Here is a 13,126-nt window from a genome sequence, read left to right on the forward strand (position 1 = left end):
TTATATTATGCATAATTATATATTTATATATTGCATGTTATATTGTATAACATATTACCATATATTATATATAACTATATATTATTATCTAATATATGTATTAGAGTTACATATATATAAAATATATGATATACTAGTAATATATATTATATATACTAGCACTATATATTATATATGCTAGTAATATATTATATGTATACTAGTTATATATATGTATACATATATATGTATATATATATATATATCACATCTCAGACATGAGATTTAAGCCCAATTTTGATTATATCCTTTGCCCTTAATTAGCTATGCTGTCTAATCTTGCCCACCAGAAAACTCTCACTTTTCCTCTCAACTTTCTGATTATTGTTTGAAGTACTAATTGCCAGAAGACCTGTGTTATTTCCAACATCAGTGAATCTGCTCAATTTTGAACTAGAAATAAATTCAAGCGTTAAAGAGATCCTTGAAAGAGTCCATTTTCTTACTGGTGCTTGGATTGGTTAAAATGCTTCCCATGGGGATTGTGAACAGTTCACTACTGCTACATGAACTCAGATGCTATGTTGGAGGGGGCGGGGACTGATACCATAGTGTACTAGCACCAAAAAGAAGAAAACAAAAGGCCAGTGATACTATAATACATACACAAGCTCATGAGTATTTCTTGGGTCCTGCAGATGCTCTACCCCTTACCAGAGTGTGGTAACTAGTGGGAGAGTATGATCTAGCCAACAACAGGATAACCACAGAATCATGTAGACTCTGAGAGCAGGACCCTCTTCAGCTTCCTGAGCTACTTGAAGTGTCATCAGTACATGAACTCAAAAAAAAAAAAAAAACTACTGTGTTTATGGGACAGTGGCTTATAAGTGTAGATGATACTTAACAAACTTGAATAAATGGACTATCTCATCCCTCACTGGGGAGAATTTTGAGTCATATGCCAGACCATGAAGGTGAAGAGATATGTGTTAAAAATGTCGTCTTCATTAGTGAAGGTTCCAGATCCAATTCTATTACTATGGTTTGAGTACAGGTTGTTTGCCCCAGGGCGCATGTGTCCTCAAAGGTGACATGGCAGGGAGATGGTTTGGAACTTTTAAGATGTGGGCCTATTTGAATATCCTTAAGCTATTTGGGGGTGTGCCCTTAGAAGCAAGAAGGTATTTCTTGTGGAAGCCCAATTAGTTCTCAAAAGATTCTAACAAAGGCCCGAGCCTGGGCCTGCCTAATCTCTCCCATTCCAGGTATTCACCTTTTCCTGCCGCACGTACTTCTGCCAGAAAGTGAGGTAGCCAAGAGAAGGTCCCCTTAAGAGCCCGCAGTGTGCAGTTGGAAGGAACCTTTAGCCTCCAAAGCTGTGAGGCAAATGAACCACTTTTCTTCCTAAAGTTAACATACCTTAAATACTGTGCTGTCATAATTTCTGAAAACAGACCAACGCACCTATCCGTAACTAATTGTTTTTTCAAAGCGTTCTGGACTTGACTTTTGCATACAACGAGAAGCACGGTAGTTGATGTATTTATTCTGCAAAGGTTTTAGAAGTAAGTATAGCTGCATTTTTGAGAAGACCCTTAGAATACACACAGCCCTGGCTTTTAGATATCCAGTTAACAGCTGCAGGCACTACAGAAGGGAACATGACGTGCAGGATGGACTGCAGACGTTTTGCTCAAATTTTCTTTTTAATTCCAGGTTCACAGACTTTCAGAGGTGAGGAAGCCACCTGCACTCACTTCCCTGATCAGAAAGTCCAGCTCAGATTACTTAAATACGTGTTCCCTGCATTAACCCACAGAGGCCTCCTCCAAATGCCGTTAGGATACACAGTGTCTGATCTCTCTGTTCATCAATCCTTCAGACAGTTAAAGGGAAAAAGGATGTCTCTTGTAATGTCTTCCCTTCATCAGGCTACAGAGTACTAAAGCAAACCCCTTCATCATCCCTGAGGGCTTCACACCTGTGTGTCTACCTGGCCCTGAAATGCACTTCTCTGGATTGCAGGCAGTTTTGTAGAGATGTGTTCACAAATAGAGAGGGGGAGAACAATGGCAGCAGAGTCTTACATTTCTATGAACAAAGTTTAATATTCATCTTCTTAGAAAACATTTAGTGGCATCAACTCACTTAGCCTTACTACGTAAGTCTGTTTTATATTTTACATATGGCCCTGACAAATATCCATTTCTTCATCCTTAGATTCAGGCCAGATCCCAGTCTCTTTTAAAAATAATTTCTTTTACTTTATGGTGTGTATGCAATGTGTTTGGATGTGTGAGGGTACCCATGCACAGTCTGTGTGGACAATCTCGGGTATCATTTCTCAGAGACCATCATCTTTTCTTCTTTTTGGATGTGGTCTCTCACTGGTCTGGAACTTGTCAACTAGGCTAGACTGCCTGGCCAGTAAGGCCTAGGGATTCACCTTCCTCCACCTCCCCAGAGCTGGTATTGGAAGCACTCATCACCATGCCTGGCTTTTAAGCTGTGTGCCATGCAGATTAAACTCAGGTCTTCTTTTTTCTCCCCAAATTATTATATTTAGATATGTTAAATATTTCTCTAAGTTTTCTAATCTATCAGATTCACTCAAACTTACCCCAAAGAAGCAAAATATTAAGTGACTGGTGGCAGTTAAAGTTTCAGATATTATCCTGTCACAAAACTGTATCAGAATAGCTCATGTCAGTATTTTATATGTGTGTGTGTGTGTATGTGTGTGTGTATGTGTATGTGTATGTGTATGCGCACACACCTGTACACGAGCAATTACATATGCATCCTTCAAATAGTTAAAGGAAACAATGATGTTCCTTCCAGTGTGTTCCCTTCGGCAGGCTAGGAAGCAGACATCTAGGTTACTGCTTGTGACGAGGGGAAGTTGGTTGGATCAGCACTTTGCTTCAGTTAACCAAAAGAGGGAAAATTTTGTCTTTGAGGAATAGAGATGGCCACTGCATGAGCTGATGTTTTCAGTAACTGTGCCTGCCTCTTTCTTCTTCTCTTTCAGGTTGATAAACAGCCCTTTTGCGAAAGAAGAGTTTTAGGGCAATGGGCACTGGGATTCTTGTGTTCTCAAAAAAAATGAATATAAGTAAATATGACTTAGGAGCACATCTTTCTGGTTTCTCTTTAAGTAATGATTCTCCATGTGAGAAGAGGGACTATTGGAAGGTGACTATGGCCTGGTACTGCCCCAAGTTCTTTAGTTACAAAGTGCCTAAAGGAACTCACCAGAAGGCATTGCAACTCATTTCAGATTCTTTACATAATTTGAACTCCAGGAAAAAGCTGTTACAAAGCTTGGGCCCAGAGGATGAAATTCTTGCAAGACTCTAGAGGGGTCTGTCTGCATTATCAGGGGGCAGTGGTGTCTAGAAGGCCCTTTCTATGTGTTCTCTTGATCTTCCTGGGTTGAGATTTGGCAACTTGCTTCTCCTGTTCCATTTGCTTGTGATCTTTGTCTTTCTCTCCCTCCCTCCCTCCTTCCTCCCTCCCTCCCTCCCTTACCCCCTCCCTCCCTCCGTTCCTCACTCTCCCTTTTCTCTTTCCCTCTCCCATTTCCCTTGATCCCCGTCTTTCTTCCTTATTCTCTCTTTCTTTAAAAAAGATTTATTTATTTACTATGTGTATATGTGAATGCCTGCATATATGTGTGCACCGCATGCATGTCTGGTGCCCACAGAAGCCAGAAGAAGGCATTGGGTCCCCTGGAGCTGTAGTTACTGATGAGATCTCAAGAACTGCACACCAATACACAGAAAGGCTACAACTGTTTGAGTGTGATGTCTGTGTGGCTTCATTTCTTATTCTACCACTACTCCCTCGAGTAGTTCACTTCTGCACCATGCACACACATCATATCAAGATACAAGCATGTAAGAAGTACCATCTGACTCTGTCTGTACTTTATTTGAGAGGAAAACAAGAAAAGAGAGAAAAGGAGGGGAGGGAGAAAAGAGGGAAAAGGGAGGCTTCCTGGAATGAACCCTAAGACCGTCTTTTTGTCTGAATTTCTTTGCGCATTTTTATCTCTTTTGCTCCTGGTACCTAAGGGCCAGAAGTGCAAGCACTGTCAGACCTAGGCCGTCGTCTTTTCCCTTCCAAAGGTCAGTACACTCGTTCACTCTCTCACTACCACTGCTTTCCTCACAACAGCCCCTGGGATCAGGAAGTGACCTCGAAGGGCAGCTAGACGCTGACTGCCTGGCTCCACCCGGACCTTTTCATTCAGGACACGTGGGAGCGAGACCAGGGCTGGCATTTCTCACAGGTTGCCAAGCGGTGGCTGCAGAGCCTGGCAGGACATGCTTGGGAACTGCTGCTCCAATTCAAAATCATCAATTCATCCTCTCTGGATTTCTCTTCAGTAGGATACACAAAGGCTGTTCCTCTAACCTTCTTCAATGACACAGATTTCTAGGACGCTTTTGTTTGTTTGTTTTTTGGGTTTTGAGAGAGGTTGGATTCAACTCACTGCAATTCTCAATCCTGCCTCAACCTCTCACATACTGGGATCACAGGCCTGAGCCACCAGTCCCAGATGCATAATCATCAGCCATCAAGAGTTCTATGATTTTCTTCTAACCTATATGTATCTGGATTAGTAAAGCCAAATTCTAAGACATACATACACACACACACACACACACACACACACACACACACACACACACACACCAACACACACACAAGTATTCCCTACGATTGAGTCCTAAAGGTCAGGGTGACCTATTGCCTTGTGTGCATGACACCTGTGAGATACTATCTCATCATGATAAAGGGGATGCTTGAGGAAGGAACAGGCAACATGAAGATGTATGAGCTTACGTTAGAATTCTGCTGTTTTGACTCCCAGTTCAAGACTCTAGCTGAGATCCTGGAGAATTTGTTTTTAATTTTTTTTGAATCCTAAGTAAAGTGCAGGTCACAGAATTAAGATGAAGTTTCTTGATCTTTTAACATTGCCCCCCCAGAAAGAAAGAAAGAAAGAAAGAAAGAAAGAAAGAAAAAGAAAAACAAATATGAGAGAGCTGAGGAGATACCTCAGTGGATAAAATGCTTGCTGAGCAAGCCAAGCCTGAGGGCTGAGGGCTAGCATTTGAATTACCAGTGCCGCATAAAAGCCAGGTGGGCGTGGCAGCCCACCTGAACTCCAGCATTCTCTACAGGCAGAGACTGGGGCTCCACAGGACCAGGAGTTCAGCATGATGAGTAGAAACAGCTAGATCTGGGTTCAGGGAGAGAAGCTGCCTCATGAAATAAAGTGGAGAGTGATCAAGGAAGACATCCAATGTCAACTTCTAGCCTCACATAGAGGAGCGTAGATAGGCATGTGCACCTGTACACAGGTGTGCTGGGTCACATACAGCTTTTTTTTTGTTTTTCGAGACAGGGTTTCTCTGTGTAGTTTTGGTGGCTGTCCTGGATCTCGCTCTATAGACCAGGCTGGCCTCGAACTCACAGAGATCTGCCTGGCTCTGCCTTCTGAGTACTGGGATTAAAGGCGTGTGCCACCATCGCCTGGCCACGAAACTATTTTAAAGTCATAGAGTTGCTTGATTTTGAATTCAGCTTGCCACTGGTTGTGTGCATAAAACTAAGATGAATTTAGAATTCTGCTGAAACAAGACTAAAGCTGTAAAAGCTTTCCTTTGGCTTCTACCATGTATTTGCAAAGAATTATTTTAATTAGGGCCCTGCTGTTGGATTTTTAGTTTACTAAATGTAAAAATCAGGATACAATTTGTCCTCAGATTTTACCTTCTTTAGTAAAACAATTTCTACTTTATCCTACAGTTGATAATAATTTTTTTTACAAAGTTACTATGCATAATGATGATTTGGAATTGGTGGAGCAGGGATTGAGATTTTAATGCACATTTCCAGAAATGAATACCAGAATTCAATGGAAAGAAATTCCTCATCATACCAATTTTACTATTTATATCCTCTCAATGTGTCTTACTCTTTCATCTCCACAGTCCTCTCTCTGCTTTGTCACATCCCATTTTGTCATGCCCTCATGACAAAGCAAAGCAATAGCCTAATAGCTAACGAAACTGCAAAGCTGAATTGGATCATTTTTTATGGGTTCTATTGTTTGGCCCCTAACCACTGCTGTAAAAGTCAAGGGTCTAAGTATTTGACTGACACACAAAGTATTTGAAGGAGAATCATGAACAAAATAAATAACAAAAGCTGGGCGGTGGTGGCACATGCCTTTAATCTCGGCATTCAGAAGGCAGAGCCAGGTGGATCTCTGTGAGTTCAAGGCCAGCTTGGTCTATAGAACGAGATCCAGGATAGGCACAAAAACTACACAGAGAAACCCTGTCTCAGAAAAAAAAAAAAAGCACCAATGATCTGAATGTCTTTCATCCAAATTAGTCTAACCTAATCAATTCACATCATTGTAATACAATGCACAGAATCATATATAAGTCTGCTTTGTAAATAGCTATTCACCTGCTTGCCCAAAGCAATAGAATAGCTTATGCTAAACTAACAGTTTAAAAAATTATAGAGCCAACTGGCACTATAATATTTCAATCGTTTGTTATGTACTTTGTATTTAACTCATTCAAAAAACATTAATTGAGGACTTACTATATACTGTGATTATGAATAATACATAACCTAGCCCCCAAAGTGTTCACCCAGTGAGAGAAGGCAGACATGTAAAGTCATGCAGGTCTTAAGGAACATTCAGTGCCAGGACAATTAGTAGTGTAGGTTTCCACTTGACGGAAAAGAGAACCTAGAGAATGGTAAAAGAAGGATTTAAGAGAGTCTACTGAAGGATGGCTGCCCAATGCTTTCTCTAGTAAGTGAACATAACGAATGTGGTGAGCCAGCAGAGATGGTGAATTTTGCATTCCAAAGTCAAATGGCTCTGGGATGCTCTACAAGACTGTGTTACCTCTGACTCCATTCCATCTGTTCTTGTACATAATTATGTCAAGTGCATTAAAACACATTTGCAAAAGAGTCACTGGGTGGAGAAAACATGTACAATCTTTGTGCTGTCTTTCTATTCCCAATAAAATGCATTTACTTCAGTAGAATGTTCATTCCTTGATATAGCAGGATGCTTTGCTGTTGCATCCTCTCACTGAAGAGAAATGCAATGGGAGCCTATGCATGGGACCCTCATTTCTTTTAAACAATAGCATTTCTCAGAAGCTCCTGGTTAGTATCACATTATATAATGAGGACAGACATGTGTCTGTGCAGTAGAAAAGATTTTACTTATACAGGGATCCAACTTGACCTCATGAATACCAAGGTCATATCAGTCAATTGTACAGTCCTATGATGCCAGAAAAAGGTGAAGATTTTCTGTCTTTTAAAAAAGACACACACCTCCATGCTAGTTGTATGAGACTCATACCTGTAATCTTAGCTTTTGTAACGTTGAGGCAGGAGGAATGCCGTGAATTTAAGGCCAGCTTAAGCAACATAGAGAAATATGGTCTCAAGAAAACAAAACAAAACAGAGTCACCTAATTGTAAATGAACAAAAGGCATATCACCAACCTAACATACTGAGTTAATTTTGAGATACCTCTCCCAAGGTGGATCAAAGAAGCCTTCTGCAGGCCTTTGGGGAAGAGAGTCTGTTTTCATTAACTTCTCTCTTGCAGTGATAAAATACCGTGGCCAAGAACATTCAGAGAAGGATTTATTTAGGCGTATAGTTCCAGAGGAATGAGAGTCCATCACGGGGAATAGAGAATCATGACAGACAGAATCAGGTATGACAGCAGGAGCTAAGAGGTCTTTTTTACCATAAACAAGAAGCAGAAATCAATCTGGAAGTGGAGCAAGGCCTTAAACCCTCATGCCCACCCCTAATGTTGGACCTCCTCCAGCAAAGCCATACCTTTCCAAACAATGCCACCAATTGGAGGCCAAATGTTCAAGTGCCTGAGCCTGTTGGGAACATTTCCCATTTAAAACACCACAGAGTATGTAGCCCGCAGTTTCTTAAGTGTGTCCCCTGAACTCCAGAGGTCAGAGGATAGTCCCCATTGATCCAATGCCATGCAACATTTAAAAGTAGGTTTTGAAAGTGTAAAAGTTATGCGAAAGCAAGTCATTGTAGTCGGTCACCTGTATTTTTTGTATGAGAGCCGGTCTCCATTTTCAGCCCTCTTAGAATGCTTTGCAGTGGTGATAGGCTTCTTCTTCACTGAGCAAGCAAGTCCTCATGTCAGCTGAATATTTATTGCTGTTGTTTATAAAGTTGTCATAAAGAACTTTCAAAGTTTGGTCAGCTTCTGAATCCTAGCATATATGTGTGTTTTGTGTGTATCTATGTGTGAAGAGAATGTGTGTGAGACCAATAAAAGGACGGAGGATACAGAGAGAGACAGAGAGACAGAGAGACAGAGACAGAGAGGAGAAGCATGGAATCAAAGCATTACTGACCTCGGATTTACCAATCTGCGTTTTTTTCCAATGCCAGTCAGCAGCACCCATCCACAGTAGTAAACAGTAGGCGAGGCGGCTATGCGTGTACTAAGTAACTTTCTCACACCCTCTTCATTCAGTCAGAAGCTTTTTCTTTTCTTGCCTCTGGCTAAATATCCAACCACGTGGAGTGCTATGACTACCAAAGAAAAATGTCCTTAATACAGTATATTTTCTTTGTGTAATCGATGCACACGACTCCTTTGTGATAAAACGCTTGTGCACACAGTACCTTTGTGTCAGGTTGGGAGCTATTTTTCAGGGGCCAACAGATGCTCTCTCACAATGATGAACTTGGAGCGGATTTCCCACAGTGCCCTCCCTCTCCTCACCTTTGTGCCTCTGCCCAACCCGCAGCTCTCCCACGTCTCCTCCCTTTAGGGCCTCAGGATTCCTCTCGGTACCTATGAGAATAGCTGATGGATTAATCCTTCTCCGAGATATTATTTAATAAGGTGGGTTCCTCCCATGGGTGTTAATGCTTTAATAAAGGAGCCTTATAGACTGTAAAGACTTAACAGCTTAGAGAAGGATTCTCCCAAGACAGATCTTTTGACACTGTGGAAGACACGTGGAGGTGAAAAGGAGGCACCTGGAGAAATCACTTTTACTTGTGTTTCTTAACACCACTCAGCTTTGAGAGCCTGTTAAGCAGACAATGTTCCTCTTTTGTTCATGAAACTTCTACCTTCTCTACTGTATGTTCTCATTAGTCTAGACACGCAGCACACTTCCCTTGATTCTACCAATCTTCAAGTCCAAACCCCCTGGAGTCTAAATGCACAGGTCTACCCAAATTGGAATTCTTTCGGCCGTAGGCATCTCCATGTTATCGTGTCAGCAAAGGTGGACAAGTTCATCAGATCACATGGGGAAATCCAGTGATTATCCAGGTCATCTAAGCATACCTGAGGTGTCCTGGAGCCCAGGACACCACTCTGTAAACAGTTCCCCATCCATCTCAAACTCTTAGTGCATTGGCTCAGAAGTCTTGAGCCTTCTCTGGCTCCTTTTTCTATTCTTAAGCTATTAACCCCTGGCAAAGGACTCTAGAAACCATCACTACAACTCCACCTGCCTTCTCCTTGTCCAGGAGCACCCCACCATCCCAGTTATTTCCTCAAGTGCAACGACAACTGTGCTTATAAACAGAATCCAGCCTGAGCCCAAGACATCAAGGCGCTGGCCTCACCTCTCACCTCTGATCTCGTCTAACCTTATTACTCACTGGACTTTTGTCATTCCATACACCCCACAGGCAATCACTCACACCGGCTCCAGATGTGGATACAGAGGTGCCTCTTCAAATGTAAGGCACAGTAAGATTTTCTTTCGGCTTCAAGTTCAAATGCGGAAAGTTTAACTGCAAAAGCAAAGTGGTCACAGTTAAAGGCTTAAAGGATTTGTCATGTCCACACCAGAAACTAACGGCATCCTCAGCATCACCTCAGTTTTACTTGTGATTTTTTTCTCTCCACATACTCAGGTTTATTATTAATTCATTGAGCTATTTCCCCACCCCCACCCTCGAGTCTTATCTCTCCCCTCCTTTATCACCTTCTGCTCTCAACCATTCCTCTTACGGCCTGCCTCCCTGTTTTTTTTGACACACACTCAAAATTATTAGCACGGATGGCAGGCCACTGCTCATCTGCACACAGTCTTAGAAACTGATTGCAGGGCAAGATGCCATTATTGGCCACTCTGTTCTGTTCCCTGCCATCAAGCCTCAGCACGGTCCGTGAGCCACTGCTATCATCATTTCAAATCTGAATTGAAACATCAGTTCCCTGAGGAAGCCTTCCATGACCTGCCCCCAATTAGATATTGTCCCTTTGTTTGGGTTCTCGAAACTTACTATAATGTCTTTCTCTCTATCATTCATGGTTTGCAATTATATATTTGGGCTGGGATTTGACAAATGCCTGTCCCGTGCACAGGCTATATGGGTGTGTGTGTGTGTGTGTGTGTGTGTGTGTGTGTGTGTGTGTGTGTGTGCAGATATGAGTCTTTCATTAACCACTGCTTCACTCTGCTATGTCTTAGTCCATTCTTGTCTCATAATATTGATAAGTGCTAATTCATACTCACTATTACTAATGCTAACTTTATGGTTAGCTTGGCCTTTATTATAAAACCAAGCCTGACTCTAGGTAAGACATTTATAAATCAACTTTTTTTTATTCCTTCACGCATTTTTATTTCACAATCTGTCAAACTACTACTACAACAACAACAACACACACACACAATGATGATGACAGGAAAAAGAAAATAAGAATGAAATGAAACTAGGGTCTCATTAAAGAAATGGGTCACTGTGTGGAGGACAAAAGGCAGATAGTACATGATTCTAATTCAAAGCAGAAACTGTCTGCTGCCTAAGAGAAGCAGAGTTAGCTTACAGCCTGGGGGAGGAGGGAGGTCTCCAGTCCACAGAGGAGGCAGCCTGTAGCTGGCATGCAGATTAGAATGAATTTGTCAGGTGGAGGGAGAAGGAACAGGGTCCTCCCTAGAGTGTCACACACACGTGACTGGACGGGCAGAGAGGGAAGGATGAAAGCAGAGAGGAGGAGGAGGAGGTGGGTGCTGGTTGCAGGAGCTCGGGTGTTCTGTTCTTAGGCCAGTGTGGTCACTGGTGGCCTGTGGGAATAATTAATCTGAAAGGTTTGTTTAGAGGATTCATTCAGCTCTCCTGAGTTTCAGTAGGAATTACCCACTGTGTGGGTCATGTGACCTCCAGCACAGATATTTTCAATGATCCCTGTTTCTGGGGGAATCCAGTGTTTGGGGTGGTATGACTGTACACTGGGTCCTTGCGTTTATACAACAACCACTTTACGGACTGAGCTATATATATCCATGTTGTTCCCCATTTCCTAGAAGAGGGACCCTAACCTCTGCTGCTCTGGCTTGGCATTAGCTGCTGAGTCTCCTGGATTCTCGCTGCCTATGGCTAGAGATTTTGCATTTGCATGCTCACTGTTCACACTTAGTCTTGGTCTCTTGAAGTGAATGGGTGGCTCATCACCAACTTCCACACCTCACTCTTTTCGGTGGAAGATGGGCCTGGCATTTGCTTCATCATCACTTTTACTTTTAAAAAGAATGAGTAAGTGCAAAATTTCACTACAGCAGTAAAAATCTAGTGAGTCCTCACCATGTATATATGCCACACGATTTGTGTGTGTGTGTGTGTGTTATGTTGTTGTATGTGTATGTTTGTATGTGGGTGTGAACACCCATGTTCATGTAGGCAGAAGCTGGAGGATGATGTAGGGAGTCTTCCTCTATTGTTTTCCACCTTTATACCAGGATTTTTCTTTTTGGTCTACTAACCAGCTCCCAAATCACAACACGGAGACTTATTATTAGTTATAAACGCTTGGCTGTAGCTTAGGCTTGTTTCTGGCTAGCTTTTTTCTTCAACTTATATTAACCTGTTTCTCTTAATCTACATTTTGCCTTTGGGGCTTTTTATCTTTCTTTCTGTATGTCCTACTTGGTGTCTGTTGGCTGGAAGCTGCCTAGCTGGCCCTGGGCATCTCCCTCTCTTTCTCCCTTGTTCTCTCCTCTCTTCTTCTTCTCTCACTCCTCTTAAGCCTAGATTTCTCCTCCTATTTATTCTCTCTGCCCATCAGCCCCACCTATCCTTGTCTCTGCCTAGCTATCGGCATTCAGCTCATTATTAGACCAATCAGGTGCCTTAGGCAGGCAAGGTGAAACAAGTACAGCACATCTTTACATAATTAAACAAATGTGGCATAAACAAATGTAACATACCTTACACAGTTAAAGTAATATTCTGCAGCATAAAAAAACGCAACACATCTTTACATAGTTCAAATAGTAATTCCGCAGCATACCTTAGTTTTTGAGACAAGGCCTATCACTTCACCAGCAGCTGGCTAGCAAGCTCCCCAGATCTGTGTTTCCTCCCCAAATGCTGGAGTGGCAGGGACATGCAGTCATGTGTAGCTTGACATGAATGTTGGGGGTTGAACACAGGTCCTCTTGCTTTCACATCAAGTGCTCTTAGCCACTGAGTCACCTCCCCAGCCTTCTAAGCATTATTGTATACATGGAACAACTCCATAACCACAAGAATTTGTGAGGCTTAACTACTACTACCCTCTTGGTTATAGATGAGGAAATAGCCACAAGAAATTTTAAGTAGTATGCCTTTTCATGGAGTTGATAAGCAGAAGAAGCTGGATGGAAACCCCTACAGTCTCACTAGAGTCTGAGATGTACTTTGTGACAACACTCTAAACACTTTCTCTCTCTCTCTCTCTCTCTCTCTCTCTCTCTATATATATATATATATATATATATATATATATATATATATATATATATGTATATACTCTCTACTCATTGTCCCATGTGTAATAATTCCATTCTTCCTTTAATGTCAGCTCTATACTGTATACCTCAATTTGCTGTCTCTGGTTTATTCACCAGATGCTCAAATGTAGCCCATCCCTTAACGGATGTCTATACTACTATGCATCTATATTTTATCCCTTAGCCCTCGCAATGCTGTGCTCCAATTCTGTTCTGCTTCCCATCATGTCCCACCTTCCCTCTTCTGGATAATTACAGACAGCATTTGCTCTTCTGTGCCTCCACTCAGCACAATAGGTCC

The 13,126-nt window shown here is 41.9% G+C and overlaps 1 long non-coding RNA gene across 1 annotated transcript in view; it reads left to right on the forward strand.

The window, feature by feature from the left end:
• LOC128122093 (uncharacterized) overlaps positions 1 to 13,126 on the forward strand; it is a 340,108-nt gene that overhangs the window by 230,706 nt on the left and 96,276 nt on the right. The window lies entirely within an intron of this gene.

The sequence above is a fragment of the Peromyscus californicus genome, unplaced genomic scaffold, assembly GCF_007827085.1.
Source record: "Peromyscus californicus insignis strain IS unplaced genomic scaffold, ASM782708v3 Scaffold_11__1_contigs__length_118956290, whole genome shotgun sequence".
In the NCBI taxonomy this organism is placed as follows: domain Eukaryota; kingdom Metazoa; phylum Chordata; class Mammalia; order Rodentia; family Cricetidae; genus Peromyscus; species Peromyscus californicus.